The following is a 23,754-nucleotide window of genomic DNA, read 5'->3' as shown; positions in this document are numbered from 1 at the left end:
ATAATATTAAATGTGGCAAAAGCATGCTCTCATCAAATCCTTCCTTCTATTTATCATCAAATTGTAGTAAAATCAATATATATAAACAAAAAACCATTGTGTATTAAAGTAACATTAAATAAAATCATAAAAAACTCACTTTAACTAACTAGTTAGTTTACTTTTTAGACAAAATAATTTATTTGAAAATTCAAAATAATTTTCATCTTGGTGTATTATTTAGAGACTATACTCTTTAATATAACTTATAGACATATCAACTAAAAATTAAATATATTTAAATTATAATACTTTGACAGCTACAATTATGGAGATTTCAACAAAAAAATATTGAACATTTGAAACATGTTTATTTTTCTTATTGAAAGTATATAATAAATCCTAGGTAGAGTACTTTATCGTTATCCATTGCATATATTTCAAGTGTCATTTAAAGACAACAATTTATATTATACCACCAAAAAGTTTTGATTCCCAATAAGACTAAGTTCCATGCAAATTAGGAGATAATTTTTTACATTATCTAATATAAGATTTGATACAAAACATAAATATATGACACCCTAAAAGGGCACAAGAACATACCACCAACGTCCAGTTTTCATATCCATCTAATAAGAGAAATTCATTTTACAAAAAATTATTAGTTGTTTCAATGTGATGTTACAACTTACAAGTTTCCAAATTTCATTGCTCCAATGATAATGTAAACAAAGAAATGAGTCAAGTTGCATGGAAGCTATTCATTAAATCCAAATATAGATGAAGAATCTATAGGGACATTTATAGTGCAAAAGAATCTCTTCATATTTAAATGCATCTTGAGAAAAAGATAAAGGGAAAGATGCTATGCCATAGTAGAATAATGCTCCAATCTAAATGTCTCACATCTTTTACTACATTTTTAAAAATGTTGGTAAGATGTGGGACACCTAGGTATATGAAATGCAAATAGACAAAAAATATAATAAACATCTCATTCTCCAATATGTAGTGTAGTGGGGCCTTCAATATTATAGAACTTTATTCTTTTAAGATTAATTTGACATACAAATGCAATACTTTGACCTTAATTATACTGGATAGAAATATATCATGTTGGAGTTCAATTTTGTTTTTTCATAAACATGTTTATGCTTTGGATTCTTTATATTTTTAATTCTTATCTATGTTTAATAGGTTTGGGATTAAAATAAATATTTACTTTAAAAATAAATATATCGAAATAATAAGTAATTATTGTTTTTATAATTGAATGATCTTCCTTTCAAATATTTTAATAAGGGATTTTTAAGATTTGATCTTTCTGGCCACTTGGTAGATCCACATTTAAGATGGATCTAAGTTGGTTTAATTATTAATTATAATTATCATTATAATTATTAACTTTGTTTTTTGATTTTTGATTTTTAATTTAATTTATTTATTTTTCTAATTTTATTTTGACTGAGTCAAATGTTATAAAAGAAATTACAACATCTCTACCATATTGGAGAGCAGTTTGCTCACAAATATTTTAGAAAAGAAAGAAATCATCATTGTCTTAAAATATACATTGTAACAAAAAAATAGTATTTACATCAAAACAAATTTATTAAATGAAAAAATCATTACTCAAATACAATATTAAAAAAATATCCCATTTCATTGATGTATGTTTTTTATTGATTATTTAATTTAGGGAAGTATATCTAAATATGTTAGGATGATTATGATTACTAATTGAATTATTTCTTATCCATGAAATGACTTTTTTTAATGGTTTTTTGGGTTAATTTTAATCAAAATATGGCAGAGATTTTTAATTTTTAGAGTGTTAAATCTACTAATGCATTCAAAATTTATTTTAAATAACAAAAAATCATAATCTTGCTTGCTATTGTATGACATGGTGAAAAACACTATTTTGTATATAAATTAAAATGCTCTTTTTTTTATCTACAGTTTAAAAAAATTAATTTCTCTTATATTAAATTCAATTAAAATCATAATTTTTTAATATAAATATTAAAATTTTCAAATTAAAACAAATAACCCTTATAATATTAATTAAAAAACACTAATTCTCATCATTATTTGTATAAATATTTTAGTTTAAATGTATTAAAAATTGACTTTATGCTCCAAATTTTTCCTAACACAAGCATGAAAATCTTGCTTCAAATGCATCTCCATACAATCAATTATTCATTACTACTTGCAAATACCAATGTTCAAATAAATCGCATTCATCTTAAACCCCAGGTACACCATTTAAAAAAAAAAAAACCAATTAATTTTTTCTTTCAATGAATTGCTCAAGTGAATTGTTTACATGGGCCAGTGTAAAGTTGTATTTATCTGGTGAATATATATACATATATATAAATAATATGTGTGAGTCTTCCGGTTTAGGCACGACATTTTTTTTAAGCCACTAAAACTTATTGTAATTAATCACAGGGATGTTAACTCCGACCGTAACCTTCTTTATCTAGTCAGAGTTACTCTTACCTTTTTCCCTCGAGTTTTTGTCGTTGGCCTTCCAATGGATGTAACAGGTTCTATTCCCACGACTTGAAAAAGTCTGACCACTCTAGTAAAGGCCAACATGCCTGAGATATAACGACTTTGGCATTACTCTCCTTCCTCCTCTGAACCTCAATGCATTTTGCAATGACCTCTTGAAAATTATCCCCGGGTCTCCTGAAGCAGTGCTCCTCGGAAGCCCCCATTCATTACAATAGAGGAAAGATTTCTTCAAACCCGTCACTGGTGCTATTGTTGGTAGTGCATTGCCTCTTGGAATTCACTTCCCATAAAGTTGAAGATGAATCCAAAGGGTGGTTACTTCCGGCTATCTCCACAAAACAGACCAATATAATCCCTTTAAATTTGCAAGTGATCCACTAAATTAACCGACGGCGGCAAATCATTTATTTGGTTCAACTCGGACTTTACACCCTCAAAAATGGCAGAGAATCTGCAACCAAACATCCACCAAAAGTCCGTTCTGCGATTTGGCTAACAAAATAATGCGCAGAATCAAAGATAAAAGCAAGGCTGGATTTACTTTAGGTTTTCCTCAATGCCTTTCCCAGGAGTTCAAAATTTCATTGTTGTGAACTTAATTTGAAGCATGGGGTGGATGTAAAATTATCCACACATAAGAATTATCACTTACAATAGTACTATGACAAAAACATACCAACGTTCCTAGAGACAGGATGGCTTGCTGGAGGCCGGACAAGTGGCCTTATCGTGGAGAACAAGCGCCTGGCAACTTAGTCTACTACCTTCGCTTCTACTTTCTTGAACGGGTATTAATGACGTTTTCAGCAAAATATTAACCGTCAAAAATACGTTTTGAACGGTTCCAAACACGTCTTAAGAAACGGTCTTCAAAATTTTCTAACCATCAAATACGTTCAAAAGGCCTTATGACGGGCAAAATGCCCGTCAAATTCCATCCCTGCCCCACGATATTCCTGCCACCAGTGTTATCTCGTGGACTTCGCCTGTTACAATCCGCCGGAGGAGCGAAGGGTTAACACAGAACTGAGCGTATATCTTGCGGCGAGGAATGAGGATAAGTTTTTCGGTGGTGAGAGAGCAAAATTTCAGTGGAGAATACATCGGCGCTCCGGGCTGGGGGAAGAAACCGGCCTTCCCCGCTGCTATTTCAACGATAAAAATGTGGCGACGTTGGAGGAAGCGCGTGTGGAAATGGAGGAGTGCTTCGTGGCCGTTCTGGACGAGCTGTTCAGGAAGACGTGCGTGGAGCCTTGGGAGATTGACATTCTCATCGTCAACGTCTCCACTTTCGGGCCGGCGCCGTCGCTGACAGCGTGGATCGTGAACCGCTACAAGATGAAAGAGAAGGTGAAGACCTTCAATCTCTCCGGCATGGGTTGCAGCGCCAGCCTTATAGCGGTGGACATGGCCAAGGACCTTTTCAAGGTCTATCGTGGCTCCTATGCTCTGGTAATCGGCAGCGAGAACATAACGGCCAACGCCCACTATCGGGGCAACAATAAGTCCATGATGGTCACCAACTGTCTCTTCAGAGTCGCTGGCTACGCGTTGCTTCTGTCGAACAAAGGCAACGACGCAGGCCGGGCAAAGATGAGGCTCCTTCACGCGGTCAGGACGAACGTGGCCGCCGTGGATGAGGCCTACGACTGCGTGATGGTAAAGGAAGACGACGAGGGGCTCTCTGGCGTTTCCCTCGGTCCGTTCCTCACGGACGTGGCGGGAGACGCTGTGAGGAAGAACATGGCCACGTTGGGCCCCAAAGTGCTCCCCATAACGGAGCAGCTCTACTACGCCTACAACACGATATGCATCAAGGCCTTGAAGATGAATTTGAAGCCTTATATTCCTAATTTCAGGCTCGCCTTCCAGCATTTCTGCGTCCATCCCGGGGGTCGAGGCGTGATCAACGCTATCGGGAAGAGCCTGCAACTAACTGACTACGAACTGGAGCCTTCTCGCATGGCGCTGCATCGCTTCGGGAACACTTCTGTGAGCGGGATCTGGTATGAAGCGGCTTACATGGAAGCCCAGCGACGATTTAAGGTGGGGGATCGAATTTGGCAGATAGGACTGGGTTCCGGATTCAAGTGTAACAGCGCAGTGTGGGAAGTGATGAGAGAAACCCATCCTTTGCAGAGCACTGTTTGGGATGAGTGCATCCACAGGTATCCCTGTGATACTCGTAATAATTACCCCGATGATTACTGTGACAGATGGTGATGATCAGGTTTCCTTCTGAATAACTCTCCATTCGACGAGACTCTGGACATTAAATCAAAAGGAACAACACGCGTAAAAATAATAAAGAATGAAAGTGAAAATAAATTTTAAAGCAGTTTAAAAATAATGGTCAATTGGATTGTCTAGGTTACAATTATGTGATTATCCTCTACAAGTATGTACAAATTTTTATTAATGATAGGATGAATTTTGATGTTTTTAATGTACTATAAGTATTATTGTAGATGACTTGTAATACGATATTTTTAAGTGATTATATTTGTAGATTAATTAAAAAAATAGCAATTAAAAATAGAGGAATTTTTAAAAGATATAACAAAGGTTTTTTTGTTAAGACAATTGTAGCAATGAACTTCAAATCTGATACATATATTTAGAAAATACTTCACCAACTCATACCAACTAATGTAGTAGAGAAATTCACCTTCAAACCCACTAAATGTGAGATGGAGCTATGGGAAATACTCAACCAAAAAATAGGAGTAACAAACAACTTGAATAGAGATACCACGTCCCATAAATAAATTAAGAACTTGGCCCCTTTAAGGTACTATGTTCTCAGCTAACAAAAAGGGGTGCATGCATCTAGGAAGAGAGGTAACTCGACCCCTCTCAGCAATAAAGCTCAACCCAACAATGATGAATGCCTACGACCACTTCAGTTAGGGAACTCAATGCCTCCAAATATTGAAATCAACCCTCTTTTTACAGTAGCAAACTCACCCCCCTTAGCAGAGATAATCGACCTCTTTATTGGTTGTAGGATTCAACCCTTTAAGGTGTAGGTCATGGCCCCTTCAGAATGGTAGGACTCGACCCTTACAAAAGTGTTGAACCTAGCCCTCTTCCATAAGAATCTCGACCTTGGATTTATGGGAATGTTTGGTCCTCAAGAATGTGACTTTGATTTGGATCTCTACCTCCAATAAGCTCAACCTCCAACAAATATATAGAAAGCCCAATATTAGAAGACAAAATCAACTGATAAAACTATTACCTCCTTATCTTCTTCAAATATGAGTGATCTTTCTCTCAAAATTAGCTAGGGTGTATAGTTTCAACACCGAAAATAAAAACCAACAGTAGGGTTTCAAAAAACCCTAGTCCCTTCTTCAAGATCTCTCCAAATTTCCTTTTTCTTAAATGGCAAAATGCTAGAATGAAGAGAGACTCCTCATTTTCTTTCTTTTATAACTCATTTACCATTTTTGCCATCATTTTACCCTTTTATTTTAATAAAGTCACTTTAGTGGGTTTTCTCACCTTATATTTTTGAAGTGACTTTTCATTAGCTTATGACCCTTTTCCCCTTTTCACCACTTTAACCTTTGTAATGTTTTCTCCTAGGTGAATCATATTCCCTTGATTAATTTTTTCCACCCTATCCTACAGGAGCCTTATTAGGCTAGTGGCCCCCCTTCCTTATGACTCTTAAGTGGACTTTCCCTCAAGCAACTTTAGCCCCAACTATTGGAGCACATGTTCCCCTTCCCATGAGGCATCTTCAACTAGTAGATCTTTCCATTTCACTAGGTACTCCTTAATAGTCTTGTTCCTCAAAAGTCACTCCCTCACCTCCTGAATTTCTTGCAAAAGTAGAATTAGCTCCCCTTCATCGTCCACGATGGAAGCTCTATAGAAGCGAGTACATGATGGCCCTGAGCCATTTTGAGGTAAGAGACAAGGAAAACATTGTGAATATTACATCCCTCTAGTAGCTCTAGTTCATAAGCGAGCTCCTTACATGGCTCACAATCCAGCGCCCATAAAATTTAGGTATAAGCTTCTTTTCCCCTTTCTTTTTGATAAATGACTACCTGTATGGCTACAAACAAAGATACACTTGATCCAAAACCTAAAAGCTATGTTATATCTGATGCTTGTCTGCATATATTTTTTGTTGGTTCTCGGCAATCTGCAAATTTTCTTTGAGGACCTGTAGTATGTCTTGGTTCTCCTAAACCCAATTCTTATCCAAGGAGCTTGACTATCTTCAAATACCTAATCCACAAATGTTGAGGCTTCATATCCATAAAAATCCTTAAAGGGTGTGTTGGCTTGTATGGGCTTGACCCAGGTTCAGAGGTGATTTAGCTAAACAAATCCCTGTACTACTCGCCCTTTCGGCAACAATCCATGGAGCGCGGACTCAGGTCTCACCCAAAGTAGTATGGGAAGGTGCTAGAACCAGGTTTCTACACCCTAGGGAAGTCTTATGAGCTTATGGTGGTCCACGGTTTGACCCTACGTGCACGTCGCTACGCGCATCTATTAGTCCCTCGCAACTTGTGATGTTGCCTTTACGCAAACCTACTCGGGGTGCGATTCGTATTATACCCAAGTTCCTTACTATTTAACCTATTATTACCCGATTACTTAACTTATCTATGTAAGACTAGTGATAATTAACAGTATATCTAGCAATCATATAAGTACGCACGATAAACAAAACAGTATAAATGTATAGAATGCAATACACAAGTAGATGCATAGAATTTGGAATCAACTTCTCTTTATTATTCTTCATTCAAGGTCACAGACTTGACACCGCCCTGTGCACTCAGTTGCAGGGGTCCGAGCACTCAGTTGCAGACTCTACTAGGCTTCTGTGCACTCAGCTGCAGAACTTATTCTTACTACTACGACCCAATACACTTGGACTCTTACTCTATGCTCGAACCATTCATATTCACCTATCTCTCCTCTTTGCTATCTTTACAACTTAGAGCCTTGCTCTATTTATACAATCCCATGGTCCACGGACCATGGGTAGGCCGACATGACATTACAACACATTATAAAACTTAGGGTGGACAACCCTATGACTCAACATATACTTCGCGCTCGCAATTCGCGAAGTTTTACAATACATTTGATCAAAACTTAGGCTTTGAGCCCCAAAACATGCTGTGGGGGGGTTCCATGCCTAGCAACCCCCAACACAATCATCGTGACTCGTCCCTGAGTCGCTCAATTGGTGCGGCGATCTTGGCGCGGAGTCCCTCCAATTGGTCCCGCACTGCTCAGAGGTCCGCAATGCACTATTTTATAGTTTGCTGGAATTGCTGCATGCACTCTTCCGATGCTTCTTTGTGAGGATCAAATCCCTGTCTTAGCGTGTAGAGCCCCTACATCTATGCGAGCTTGCCCTTGATATCTGCTGTAATAGTGAAGGCCTCGTCAATCAATGGCTGGACATGCGATTTGAGAAGTGCCTCTTTCTATCTTGCGGCATCCGCTTGCTCTTTCAGTGCCCTTGCTTGCTGCATCTTTGCTAGCCATTGAGTGAGGACGACTGTCTGCGCAATTCCTCGTACATTGTCGTACTGCTCCCGAAGCTCACGCGCCTCTATTTCTAGGTGCTGTATGTTGGGGTCCTCCTGCAAGGATGTGAGGACGCCAAAGGCTTGGTCCAACATACTGGTACAATCCTACACGACCCGTCTAATTTCTTCCAACCCTATTTGGATAGCGCTAACGCACTGCTCTCTAACTTCTGGAGAAGTGGAAGGTTGCTCCTTCAGCCACAGCTCGACAATCTAGAGATTTAACTCCAGCTGCACTCGCATTGTTTCCTTGTGCGCATTTCGGACTTCACTTGCCAAATAGTGGATCCGCACTTCTATTGGCAGGTCCATAGTGATGGACAACTCTGGGACACACCAGCACGCTTCATCTACTGTCTGTACTAATTGATGGTTTTGTGACACCAATTCGTTACGGTGTAGGATGAGCTGTTCGATGTTGATATTTTGCTCACTCATCACCTGAATCGCGCAGCCCTCACTAGTGTGGAGCTCTGCTGTTATTTCATCCTGTAGTTGGTATAGTGTGTCTCGCGGAAGGGCAGCCGAATTAAGGCCAAGTCCCTTGATTTTGCCAACCGCGGCTTCGTCGATCTCATTCTCTGCTGCTAGCACCCCTTCCGGTAGCACTATGGCATTGGCCATCCTTGCACGTAGCATCTGCTCTGCTGCTTATGCGCCTGCTGCATCGTAGGTGGCTACGGTTCCTTCCTATGGGGGTCGCAACTGTAGTTCCTACAGCTGCACCCTTAGGGCCTCCAACACAATCCACTACTCCGACATGAATTCTTGGAGTGCTTCCTTGGTGACCTCGCGAACCGTGTCGTCGATATCATAGAGGTCACCTTCCGTTAACGTGATCGGGTCGATGGCCAATTTGGAGGCCTTGACCTTTTTCCATGGACCCGATCTCTCTCTGACGCGTGGCCTTTTGAGTTGGGTGGAAGTTGTGCCCGGGTCCGTGCCTTCTTTTGCAAGGTCCGTGCCCTCTACCTCCTGTCTTGTAGACAATTCCTGGCCCTCATCTTTCTACATTTTTGTGGCCCTTGTTGGCTGCGCTATTGCTGCTACTTCGGTAGCCTTTACCTGCTCCGTGTTAGGTGATAAAAGGTGTCTTTTAAAACTCCTATTTATCCCACATTAATTATCAACCTGGGTAAGTCCTCTTATTTCAAGAGTGTACACAATATGTGCATGCTATAATCCTAGAGAGTAATGCTTCCTAAATTGTAGTATAGATCTTTCAAATACAAGAGTAAATAGATGTTTTTAATAAATCCCAATTGCAATTAAAGAAAACTTAATCCTCTAATGAAATCAAATCATACATTCATCAAAGTAACAACAATCATCAGTTGAGGATACAGTAGTGATAAGTCATTCCTCTTTTAACTGATTTAATCTAAATCAAACACAATCCTCAATAACCAATACAAGCAGCAAACGATCCCAATCTGAGAGCTTTGACAACAATAGTCAATACTCTTTACAGTTGATGATCTCAAACATAATATGTAATTAAATAACTGAATCTGAAATAACAGTAAACTGAATCAACAACACTACTACAGATTATACAAAGCAAAATGATTATGTTAAGATTGGAAAATAAGAAACAACAAAGTGATACAATTGCAGAAAGTAAGAATTCAATCAAACCATCACACTGCAGAAATAAGAAATGCATGATACAAGAATAGCAAGTGAATCCACCAGGGGTCGGGCCCTTAACTGCCAGTGAATACCGCTGGATTACTTCAGGAAATGCGAAGGAACAACAACTCTACTTATATATTAATCATCAAATCAGGCAGCATTACAGTAATTTGTGTCTTCTCAGCAACAAGAATCTACAAATAAAATTACAATTCGGAATAATAATACTCTCTCTGTCTCCTCCTATCCTATCCTATCTATCTCTAATCTAATAATCCCCTAATTCTCCCCCCCCAACTTTGATCTCTGTTTTCATTTAAATACACAGAGAGTAGAGAGCAGTTACAACAGAGATGATTACAATATGATTCCCATTACAAAATGGGATTGTTCACAACAAATTGATCAACAAGATCATATTTGAAATATTTTTCCATCAACATTCAATAGGAATAGGTTGAATTTGGTGTTACAGCTGAGATAATTTAGAAACCAGCTGCAAGAGTGAATCTAAGAAAAACATCTTTAGAAAACCTTCCGTTTCTCTTAATACGGACCGAATTTGGGCAAACTGCTCAATACAAAACTAATTTGGTCCATTCTGGACAAAACCCATGTTTTTGATTTTCCAGATTATTTCCCAATTGCCCAAAACGTCCAATGCAAAATTGTCACTTCTTATTCCAGTGAATTTCTGAGTTGGAATATTTAATGATGAGCTAGAGATCAAATCTTCAATCTGGAAAATATCTTGGAGGCTAAAATGGTGAGCGATGTTACAACCAATTTATTAATAAATCATCATTGGTAAAATCATGCATAATAATCATCAATTTATTAAAAATAATGGAGAAGAAATAATATTTATCCATAAGAACATAAATAATTATAAAATGGAATTATATGATAAAGTATGGTAAATAACGTGATAAACAATGGTATAAATGGATAAAATAGCTGTTAAAAAATGATAATAATAGTGACAAACTAGCGACCCAACATACCCCCAAACTGAATGTATTGCATGTCTTCATGCAACCCAAAGCCTCTTTATTAACCAAGCGATAATACAAAAAATGTTCATCTCAACTCGTGAAATGGATTGAACAAATGAACTCTTCCTCAAATAATGAATATTCAATTTTAGCAATCTTGATGAAGGCGTAACAACAAACTTCATTAACCATTTTCTCAAAAACTACAAACCAGATTTTGCTGAAATTTCGCAAGTAGATTTATAATATATTAATGCTTCTATGATCCAAGAATCAGATCGTTTTGATGCATGGATCATGAGATATAAACAAAATGGCTGTAAGTGATGGTGCATGATTTCCGAAATTTTATGAACTAATTTAACTTGAAATTATCTGGGTTTGTGTATTTTAATGATACGTCTGTGTTTTCTAGAAATCACAAGAATTGAGTTCATAGTTTTAAAAATATATGGAAATCAATTTCTTCACTGTATAAAAATGAAATTGTATGCCTTAAATGAGAAAGAAAGTAGAAAACATCCATCATGCATAGCAATTCCTCCCCCAAACTGAAGAATTAGCATGCCCTCATGCAATGCTAGAAAACAAATAGAGGTGGTTGCCACAATCTGTTGAAATCTATGCTTGGTGTAAAACAACATGGAATAAAGAGGTGTCGAGAATGAATAAGAAGATCAATGGATGATACAGAATATTAATGACATGGTCATAAGAAAGAAATGAATGAAAGTAACACTCCCCAAACTGAAAAAATCTATGTCTTTGAAAAATGGGAAGTGGGAAAGATGTGGAATGATGATAAATAATGCTCAATGGATTTTCATGAAGTTCTCTTAAATTTTCAATAAATCAGAAAATTATGCTAGTTTACCTCAATTTTTACATCCCAAAAAAATGTGGAATGACATGTATGGACTCGTATTTGTTGAAGCTGATGTAGGCGGAGTAGATACTGAAAGTGATGCAAAAGGTGGAAGCCATGAAGGCACATCATGTCTGAAAAATTGTGCACATTCGCGAGTTGCTCGAGCCTTTGCTGTTAGGTGCAATAGTGTGGCCTTCCTACGAATAGAATTCTCCCCCATACTTGTTGTTCTCCTGTAAACAATTCACTATTCTGCATACAATTCACAGTGTTAGTTTTGAATAGCAATGATAAGATGCATGCAAAAATGGCAATCATAATTTTTTTTTGAATAACCTCCTCCTTCCAATTGGAAAGGGGCATTCATGACCATAAAGCATAGGAAAAGTGTTGTTCTGCTGGCAAGGCAAGGGAATGAATAGTACGACAGTAAATGAAGCAGAGTACACATATCAATGATAGGACAACAAGATGTATGGTTATAATGAGAGCAGAGTGTGTAAAGATAGTTATGAATAAGAGATATGAGGCTTTGGATTGATGATAAATTATGTGAAAAGAAAAGGACATCAATATGCCAAAATGATGCTTTGCTGATGGTATTTTAGCTGAAAATGATGCGATTGATCGAAAACCAATTTCTCATGTGTTAAGGTTCAAAACAAGGAAAAATTAAGGAAATAAATTCTCTGAAAAAAAGAGAGAAATAAGAAAAGGGTATTATAGTAACAATTGACGATAAGATATAACTTCAATACCATAAGCAAAGCCTCTGCTTCTAGCAGGCATCCATAGCCTCGACAGGGTTGCTTTTTAACCCGTATGAGCTAGGATCCTCAATTTATAAATGGAGAGTTCCAGTGTTGTTCTACAGAAGAGATCAGTGTGCTGGCATGGTAACCAGATAACCACACTGCCATTCACGAGATGTAGCAAAAGTGATCAGGCCGGCTCGTGATGAGACCTCTTGTTCCAAGGATATTTTGGCTATCCAATGGATCATAACCCTGGTGTGGTGGCCATAATGGGAATGTCACTTCGTTACAACCTTATGAACATGGTAGGTTGGCTCGTAATGAAACCCCCTATCCTCTATCTACAAACAAAATTTTACTATTATTACAATTTTTTATGATAAATAAAGGGAGGCTTAGTACTGTTTAAGAGCAGGGATGGTGGAAGAAGTTGAAGATGTCAATAGAAAAAAATATACCCATAATCTCATTTATTACAGACAAAGAAGATTATAACCAGGAAGGGTGGAACCAACATGGTATTAAGATGATCAACCAGTATCATGTGCAACATAAAACAATGCAGTAAAGTAATATATAAATAATTGTGTCCCTTTTCTCAAAAAGAATCTCTCATCCAGAAATTGTCTTGTTAAAGATCATAACGTTAAGGGTTTTCACCTGCTTCAATAGACTCCATAGTTCTTATCCTCATAAAAGTAGTGTACTTTATGCCATGAAAAGGAATCAGTAAAATGGGGTTGAGATGGGCTAGGAATAATCCCACAAGAGGAAGGAATGGTGTTTTGAAAAATATTCACAAGGTGATGTTCCTTGTAGGGAACAACAAGGAAAAATACTCACAAAAAGTGTTGTTCCCTATAGGGAACAACAAAAAAATACACATAAAAAGTGTTGTTCTCTATAGGGAACAACAAAAAAAATACACAAAAAGTGTTGTTACTTATAGGGAACAACAACTATTCCATATAAGGAACAACAAAAAATATACACAAAAAAGTGTTGTTCCTTATAGGGAACAACAAAAAAATAAACACAAAAAAGTGATGTCTCTTATAGGGAACAACCGTTGTTCCCTATAGGGAATAGAAAAAAATACATGCAAAAAAGAAGAAGTTGTTCCTTATAGGGAACAAAAAAAAATACACATAAAAGAGTGTTGTTCCTTATAGGGAACAACAAAAATACATGCAAAAAAAAATGTTGTTCGTTATAGGGAACAACAAAAAAATACACACAAAAAAGTGTTGTTTCTTAGAGAGAACAACGAAAAGAAAAAATGCATGCATAAATTTCTGTTCAGGAATAGCGGCTGTTCCTTAAAGGGAACAATGAAAATAAAGAAAAAAATGCACGCTGAAATTGTTGTTCCTTAGAATTTAGAAGGAATAGCAACTGTTCCTTAAAGGGAACAGCGAAAAGAAAAAAAATGCACGCAGAAATTGTTGTTCCTTAGAAGGAACAACGACTATTCCTTAAAGGGAATAGCGAAAAGAAAAAAAAGCACGTGGAAATTGTTGTTCGTTAAAGGGAACAACAATTATTCCTTAAAGAGAATAGCGAGACAAAATTCACACGAAAATTGTTGTTCCCTGTAGGGAACAACAAAGGAAAAATAGAAAAAAACTAATGTACAATCTATTATCCAAGCAAATCCAATCAAATAAAAAGAAAACAAAAAAAGGTAAACTTATGTACAGGTTTCAAAAGAATAAATTGTTTAGTGGACTGGTGTTGTCGAAGAGTTTCTTTCTGCAGCAAGAATTTGTATCGTGGCGTCCTCATTGTTCAATCGCTAATGGAGCAGAAACTACAATTTGAAGTAAGCAACACCTGAAATACAAAAATATAAGACAAATCAGAAAAGAAACAACACTTTATTTTAAAAATAGTATGTAAATAAATAAATTAAGTTACAATAGCTATGATGTTATTTCTTAAGGGAATATCAATCTGTCAATGGAAAAAAATGATCTCTTGGAAAAATGTATTGGCAGCAGTGACATGAATCTTCGAATGGAAATCAATTCTTCATTTCTTCTGTATGAACCCCGTTAGGTAATGAATTGGACAAAATGCCCTTGTTTCAATAAAATTTCTTTCAAGAATCCCTCGTCCATAAATTGACCTTCTTTATTCTCCTAAGACCGGCAAAAAACGAGTGTATACCTGCAATAAAACATTAAATCATGGAGAAAAAGAGGTGATCAGGCTCCCCTAATCCAAGAATTATGCAAAAAACTAATAAGTAGTTACTCTATAAAACAAATCCACGGAAAAAATAACAAAGTAAAATTTATTTATTACCTGCGGGAGAGCAGTGGTCGACCATACTGACCAGCAGTGTTTTGATCACAACTCCTTTGTTTTTGGTCCGATTCGAGTTATCCAATAGCGAAATGAGAGCTAATTCAAAGTTATATCACAAATAGAAACAACTTTTGAAAATTCCATGATATGATATGTCAATTTTACTTAGAACAACCTGCATAACAGAGTCATTTTCGATTACCTATCTTAGACCAACAGTGGATATTTTAAGCATAGATTTTTTGTTTGATGACGGATTCGAATGATTCAAATTGGAAATGAAATTAGATTCATTTATTTATCTCCAATAGAAACAGGTTTTGAAAACAAGAAGAATTGATAGGTCAAATACTTTAATGAACAACTGGAAAAACAAAGTTTTAAGAGCGTTGATTTACGATAGACAAATAGTATTTTGGTCATAAATTTCTCATACGATATCGAAAATGAGTGATTAAAATTTATTTGTAAACTATATTCATAGGGGAATATACCATAGAAACAAGTTTTTAAAATATAGTCATTTAGGCCTCCAAAAACTGACTGTCCCAACTATGTTCCTGAGTTGCCTACTAGACACCTAGTCAATGTTTTGGTTATAACTTTTTCGTTTCAAATCCAAATTGAGTGATTCAAATTGGGTTGGAAATTATACATCAAGGGATACTTAGGATAGAAACATGTTTTAAAAATATAGTCATTTAGGCCTCCAAAAATTGACTGTCCCAACTCTATTCCTAAGCTGCCTACTAGACACCTTGTCAATGTTTTGGTTATAACGTTTTCGTTTTAAATCCAAATTAAGTGATTAAAATTGGGTTTGAAAGTAGAAATCAAGGGATACTTATGATAGAAATAGGTTTTAAAAATGTTCTCTTTTGGTCCCTCAAAACATGACTGTCTCGACTGTGTTTTCAGAAATTTCATCAAGCCTACAAGCCAAAAAATATGATATTTAAGCATTTTTTTCAAATTGGTGATAGAAATGAATATGAGTGTTTGTAGAACTGTTATTTCCATTATAATTCATATACATACACAAATTAATTAAAATATCTATCACCGATGTTGATTTCCACAGCGTGTTGTGTTGAGATTGCAACAAGATGATGGAGCTTAGTGAAAAGAGTCGCCTTCACTAAGTGGGCCCACAGGCTATTTTTGGCGCAAGTCTATTTTTAGACTATGTCTATTTTTAGACATATGGATCATGTCTATGGATTGCAGGTTGCTGTTTATGGATGATTGGTCAAGTTGGAAAAAATAGATGGACTTCTATTTTTGATCAAAGTGTGAGTGATCACAGTGTCAGTGATCAAAGTCTATTTTTAGACTGGTTGTCAAAAATAGAAAAGTCAAATATTATTGTCTCATAATAATATTTGGACTATAAACTTGATCTTATTCTCTTGGAGCACTTCAGTTTGAGCTACAGAGGTGGCACATGCAACTGTCAGAAGGAAATACACTTTTCTTATGAGTCAGTTGAGTTGTTGCATGCATTACTTCAGTTAGAACTCAATCAGTTGAGTTTGGTGGAGTTGATTGTGGAGTTGATGGAGTTGTGTTCAGTTTGACTTGGTTAAACTAGTTGTAATTAGTCTAACTGCAAATAGACTAATGATGAGTTGTTAAACTAATTATTAACTCATGATGCAACTAATGAATACATCAGTTAACTCAGTTGCATGTCAGTGCATGTTCAGTTCAACAGGGACAGGTGGTAGAGAATCAGATTGCTATCAGTTGTGACTATAGTTGTGCACCAGATCTTGCACAATCAAGGGATTGAGTAGGCCAATGAGTTTGCTCATGTATTTGCCCAGTATTGTAGCCTTTGCTCACGTCCAACAAAGTGTGAGTGATTATTTTGAGGTGAAATACGAGTTTGGTGAGCCATTCTCATCAGTTCTTGAGCAGGTATTGAGCAGTGGAGGCAGGCAAGCAGTGGAATAGATTTGGAGATCAGATCTGAGTTGTATTGTGTGTAACAGGTGGAGCTGGTACTGGATTGCTTGTGATAAGCATTGTACTTTGTAATGTTACATGTTCTCAATCATTAATATACAGATAGTTGGGGTTTTTAGCGAGATGCTTTCCCCGGGTTACATACTGTGTTAATGTGTGAATGCTCTTGATGTTTTATTGTTATTGATGCTGCTATATTGATGATCAACGTAGAGGAGCTTATGTATTGTGTATGTATTCCGCAATAGTACATGATCAGGATAATCTCTGTTGAATATGTGCTAAATTATTCAAAATTTCTACATGTTGCAACAAAAACAACTATTTTTACATAAAAACAAAATGTATTTATTGATGTCCTTATATATATATATATATATATTTTACACTAACCTATTCTAATTTGAAAAATGAATATGATTACGTATAAGAGTACTTCCAGTGGAGCCATTTTCGAAATAAGGCTTCAAGTATGCACATACCCAAATTTGAAAAATGCATGTTAATAAATATTAGGGTATGAGAAGCCAACTTCCCTTGAAAAGATGGTATAAAAAATTGTTGAAGTATGGAGTGATGCTGCAAACAAATGATGGAGTGAAACCAATCTTCAATATATCCTTTACTTTCTTGATTTCCCATAGCCATCATATCATGAAGTTCTTGAGCTTTTAAAATGGTTTGTTGATGCAAACTAAAAGAAACCTCATTTTCTTCCATAACTTCTACAATTTTTGAATTTGAAACATTTTGAATCTCAATATAAGTTTTCTCCAATGGTGCATGTGAGATAGAATGGGTGGGAAGGGTTGGTAAATTTTGCAGTTCAACACTGTAAGCATGTTGTACTGGTTTATTGTGGTGAGGGTGTGGAATGAGGTGAGCAGGAAAATGTGTAGGGAATGGAGAATTTTGATGATGTAGTTGATTGGGTTGAGTGGATGATTTTGATAGGCAAGCAAGATTTTGCATAAGAACTGGTGAAGAATATGGAGGATGTGTTTGTGCTACAAGATGAGGGAGAGTAGTCATTCAATCATAATACGAACCATGCCAAACTTGTAGACAAAATCTGTGGGGGTTATATTGAGATTGACATGGCTGCCCTAACACATGAGTATTCCATAATGGATTATGAAAGTAAGAAGATGGAGAGGAGGTGTTTTGAACCATACCTGTAGGTCATGCTTCCCATGGTTTTGACCTTGTTGCAAATTTCTCATCTCTTTGATATGCTACTTTCATTCTAGATAAGGAAGAACAACTATCTATGGGATGATCCTTTTGATAATGAGGGAAAAACACTTCTTCAATTTCTTGATTTTTCTAAACCTGCAAAACATCCAATTTTGAATTTAGAGAGCTAATAAAATCAACTTTAAAATTTTCAAATAAAACATTGATTTCAGCTCTTATGTCTCCTGTTCTTGTAGCAGATTTGGAAAAGAAAGAGGAAAATTCTCTAGAATTCTTACCAGCTTTGGAGATTCTTATTGAATACCTTATGCACAATTCACAAACATCATCATATGACAATTGAAAAACATCACCATTTCCTATCAGATTTAAGAGTTCTAAAAATTCATCTTTGATTCCTTTGAGTAGGAGTGTTTTTAAGATCTCTTTTTCCAAATACTTATGCCTTGATTTTGAAGGTTGTATCGAAATCGCTCCACATAGTACTCCAAGCTTTCATCTTCCCTTTGTATCATATCAAAAATATCTTCATTAGATTTGCGGTAGTCTTGGTACTTCTTCAAGAATATGTTCTTTGTGTCCTCCCATGTTTGGATGAAATTCCTACCTAGGCTCATGAACCATCAGAGAGTTGCTCCTTTTAGAGTAAGAGGAAACACTTTCAACCTTTGAACATTAGTACAATAATCATATCCTCTACAAAGTATTTCGAACTCAAATAAAAATGTATCTGGATCTTCATTTGTCAAACCATGAAAATTTGGTAGAGAAGATGGGGGAATTATGTGCATTTGTGTCACTCCTCCTAGATCTTTGATAGGGAATTCAAAAGTAGAAATGTGAGCCATTTCTTACCATAATAGAAGATGTTTTTCATGTGTTTCTTTGAGGCTCCTCCTTCAAATGTTCCTGTCAATTGGTTAGTGAAATGGGTGGTGCTTACATCACCACTTGAGTGGAATTATGAGATTTTTTCAAAAAAAAAATCTACCTCTAAATTTCATACTTCAATTCCTACGAAATTCTGCTGAAAAGCGGGCGGAGGAGAAAACACTTTACTTGCTCGTTACGCAGGTTCTTACCTTCCGTTTTTAATACCCAATTCTTTCACAGCAAACAAACATCAAACACCTACTTCAACTTCTATGCAATTGTGTTGAAAAGCGAGCGGAGGAGCAAGCACTTTACTTGCTCGTTACGTAGGTTCTTACCTTCTGTTTTTAATACCCAATTCTTTCCCAATAGCAAATATCAAACATACACCACTCTCTGTGAAATGGCAACACTCTCCTCGGAAACGATGCCAAAATGTGTGGTGATAAAAGGTGTCTTTTAAAACTCCTATTTATCCCACATTAATTATCAACCTGGATAAGTCCTATTATTTCAAGAGTGTACACAATATGTGCACACTATAATCCCAGAGAGTAATGCTTCCTAAATCGTAGTATAGATCTTTCAAATACAAGAGTAAATGGATGCTTTTAATAAATCCCAACTGCAATTAAAGAAAACTTAATCCTCTAATGAAATTAAATCATACATTCATCAGAGTAACAACAATCATCAGTCAAGGATACAATGGTGATAACTCATTCCTCTTTTAACTGATTTAATCTAAATCAAACACAATCCTCAATAACTAATACAAGCAGCAAATGATCCCAATCTGAAAGCTTCGACAACGATAGTCAATACTCTTTACAATTGATGATCTCAAACAGAATATGTAATTAAATAACTGAATCTAAAATAATAGTAAACTGAATCAACAACACTACTACGGATTATACAAAGTAGAACGATTCTGTTAAGATTGGAAAATAAGAAACAACAAAGCGATACAATTGCAGAAAGTAAGAATTCAATCAAACCATCACACTGTAGAAATCAGAAATGCATGATACAGGAATAGCAAGTGAATCCACCGGGGGTCGGGCCCTTAACCTCCAATGAATACTGTCGAATTACTTCAGGAAATGCAAAGGAACATCAACTCTACTTATATATTTATCATCAAATCGGGCAGCATTAAAGTAATTTGTGTCTTCTCAGCAGCAAGAGTCTACAAATAAAACTACAATTCGGAATAATAATACTCTCTCTCTTTCCTCCTATCCTATCCTATCTACCTCTAATCTAATAATCCATCTCATTCTCCCCCCCCAACTTTGATTTTTGTTTTCATTTAAATACACAGAGTGCAGAGAGCAATTACAACAAAGATGATTACAATGTGATTCCCATTAAAAATTGGATTGTTCACAACAAATTAATCAACAAGATCATATCTGAAATATCTTTCCATCAGCATTCAATAGGAATAGGTTGAATTTGGTGTTACAGCGGAGATAATTTGGAAACTGGCTGCAACAGCAAATCTGAGAAAAACGTCTTCAGAGAACCTTCTGTTTCTCTTAATACAGACTGAATTTGGGCAAAATGAACAACAAAAAACTAACTTGGTCCGTTCTGGACAAAACCCATGTTTCAGATTTTCCAAATTCTTCTCCATTTGCCCAAAACATCCAGTGCAAAATTGTCACTTCTTATTCCAGCAAATTTCTGAGTTGGAATATTTAATGATGAGCTGGAGATCAAATCTTCAATCTGGAAAATATCTTGGAGGCTAAAATCGTGAGTGATGTTACAACCAATTTATTAATAAACCATCATTGGTAAAATCATGCATAATAATCATCAATTTATTAAAAATAATGGAGAAAAAAATAATATTTATCCATAAGAGCATAAATAATTATAAAATTGAATTATATGATAAAGTATGGTAAATGACGTGATAAACAATGGTATAAATGGATAAAATAGCCATTAAAGAGTGATAATAATAGTGACAAACTAGCGGTCCAACACTCCGCGGCTGCTTGTGCTGCCTCGCAGACTGCCCTTACCTCTGTTGTTGCTTTTTCATTGCACCTCTTCTCGGCCAACTATGTGACGCGCAACTTGGCTTCATCCTTTCTTTTCTATGCTGTTGTCCTATCCAACTCTGCCAAATCCGAGGCACGCCACTCGAGAGGCCATGATTCTAACACTAGGAAAATTGCATCATCAGTGGTGATGAAGGGGAGCTTCGTCCATTGCTTTGCCGAATCCTTTTGCGCCTTGATGTAAATATTGTGCATGTCTGCCTTGAAGTCTGCAAAGCTCCAAAAACTATTGTGCACTGTGGGGGATATGCACGACCTCCTATTAATCCACATCCAAATGCTCGCCTCCATGAGCACCCAGAAGATCTTTGTATCGAGAATCCACTTCGCGTCCTTGGTAGCCCAGAGCGACACGTACTTTGCGGCCTCTGGTATGTCTTACTCAATGCTTGGGAACTGACTATCCTCTGGTAGTTCTCCCATTACCAGAAAAATGGACAAGAGCAACCACACGTAGTGGAAGGTCTTACCCTACTCTTGTGCTTCCTTGCAGTTGATCAATAATTCCTCGCAGAGGAATTTGGCCCTGTTGAATTAGACCCCCTCTGTGCATTGTTCAGCCAACGCAACTATCGGTGCTCGTACTTCATCGCCACGACATTTTCTCATTACCTTCCCGGCCAGGAGTTAGGTAGCTATGCGCACCCCTTTATCCTTGATATTTCTGATGGCGTAACCCCTCTTTTTCTTCTTGAGCTTATATTTCTACTTCATGGCTTCCGCGAGAGCCAAATCGCTGCTTTTTCCTGCTATCATCGTAGGGTCCTTTCCCTTACAGGGAAGTGGAAAAATTCTATGGATGAGACCCACCGTGATGGGAATAGGCTCCTCTAGCCATAAGTACCCATCATGAACTAGGAAAAGCAGCTACCCGATGACGAAAATAGTGATGGGCACGCGGTGAAAGTGTGGTATCCACAACAGATAAAGCAATCTGGCCTTCCCCACACTGCACAACCATTTTCGCAGCTCTAGTGTTATGACTGGCCCCTCCGTGCTCTGCTTCATGAGGCTCTCCATCTCTAAGTGTGGGAACTTCTCGCTGTCCGCGAGGTCCTAATCTTCGAACTTCATTGGGGGCACGCATCCCATGCGCGAGCCCTCAAACACAACTCCATCAGAGGAGCGAGGTTTGGAGTGCGCTCTTTATGGCATCTAGATCCTTTGTTATCTTGGTTTTCCCTTTTCGCAGAGGGACGTACTTGGGAAATTTTGCTGCAAAGCGCACTAGTTGGATATCCTCTTCCATGTCTTCTGCTTCCTCTACCTCATTAATGAAAGCCTATAGGTCCTCCTCCTCATCATCTGACTCAATGGTGACAACCTTGCCCTTTTATTCCATTGAGAGCTTACCGAACTGCGGATTCCTCGAGGACATGCAGACTGGTCCCACTGCCTGCTTATCTTATTTCGGTCTCGGCGTCTGAGGTGATTTCGAGATTTTCGGTGCAACCTTAGTACCTTCAGGAACACCGTGTATCTTGGGGTTCTGCACGACCTCGTCAGCGGCTCCTTCTGCAAAGCCCAAACCTCTTGTGGTAGCTGCCATCTTGGTTGAACTATCTGTGGTTGTTCCCAAACTTCGGGGCTTGAATATCGCTCGACGCTCAACTCTCTGTGCTCTAATCAACTGCTCAAATCTCAAGTGAACAAGTGTTGTCTCGTGGATAGCCCCTGGAGTTTTATAACGCATTTTGAATTCAAATTCGACCATTCCCCCCAATTCTAGGCCATCAATGCTTTCTTGGTGGTAGATTGTCCCAAATCTTGCCCTTAATTCGCATCTTAAATGCTTGCCGCCCACTCCCTTTTGCCTTAAATCTGACATCTCGTCATGAATAGTGACACCAACAGTCACTCCCCAGCCTACCCACGTGGCAGCACAACCCCCTGTGCGTGGGCGCAAACCTTGTGACATGTTGATTCTACGTGCACCTCCCTTATCGCACAGCTCCCAAACAGACTCTTTTATAGTCCTGCGCTCTCTTTCAACTGCCTGGAGCACTGAGACTGTGCTTCCTACAGCTAGTTAGGTGGTTGCACCACCTGTGCGAGGCTTCAACTTGCCTTCCAGTATAGTCCGTGGAAAATCCTCAATTTCCCTCGTGATAGTTGGCACTGCGCATTCTATCGTATGCAGTGCACTTCCCTGGTTACTGTGTTTGATGAGATGCGGTCGTAGCCATGGCAACAAAGTCATAAATTCTCGGTGACAGTCTTCTAATTCATTTGTATGATCATCCACACCTTGCCTTGTCATCCTTGGTTTATCGACGAGAGATGATTGCTTGATCTCATTTTCCAGCCTCTTGACCTCGATATCCATCAAAATTCTTTTCTTCCTCAATCATACCTGGTCTTTTTCAAGTTCGCGAAGTCTAAGGTTTCGCCAAATGGCTTCCTGAATCCTTATGTGTTCGACCTCACGTAGCTGTGTGATTTCTTCGTCCTGGTCTTCGCGCACTGTCACATCTGCGGGAGCTATTATGTGTGGATTCCTCTTTGCATTCTCTTCAGAAATTATGGTCTCTACTCTGTTCCGCACCTTTGGAATCGTTTCCGCGGTCAGGGTTTTACACATGGTCCTATAGGCCCATCGAACTGCTGGTACGTGTAAGTCCCAATCAGTGCGTCTCGCCTGGTGAACCCTATTCAGTACTTCGCACACCCTATCGAATGCCTCTCTGTGGATAATTGGTAGTGTGCGTCACCTTTCCTACTGTTGTGGTTTGTTTTGATTCTCTATTCTGGGAGTGGTGTGCGCTTGTGTGGACTATATAGCATATATCCATACCCATCGAGAAAGGTGGATGCACAAGTTGTTCCACCCCTGCTGACTTGTTCTCGCTCTAAGCTGGGGTTTTCCAAAGCGTAGGTGCATCATCCTTCTACATCCGTGCCATTCCTCAAAACTTCCTTGATGCATACCCCACCATTATGTGGGTGTTGTGCACAGTGCCCACTTTAGAGCATCGAACCGCTGCTGTTTTGGTA

The 23,754-nt window shown here is 37.6% G+C and overlaps 1 pseudogene; it reads left to right on the top strand.

Annotated features, from left to right (window-relative positions):
- Positions 1–3,206: 3,206 nt before the first annotated feature.
- On the top strand, positions 3,207–4,734 carry LOC149249590 (3-ketoacyl-CoA synthase 9 pseudogene; annotated as a pseudogene).
- Positions 4,735–23,754: the final 19,020 nt, after the last annotated feature.

The sequence above is a fragment of the Pinus tabuliformis genome, chromosome 7 (genome assembly GCF_031772625.1).
Source record: "Pinus tabuliformis cultivar Carrire ecotype Pingquan chromosome 7, CPIR1, whole genome shotgun sequence".
Taxonomy (NCBI): Eukaryota; Viridiplantae; Streptophyta; class Pinopsida; order Pinales; family Pinaceae; genus Pinus; species Pinus tabuliformis.
Note: the sequence above shows the minus strand (reverse complement) of the source record. Positions and strands in the feature narration are given on the sequence as shown.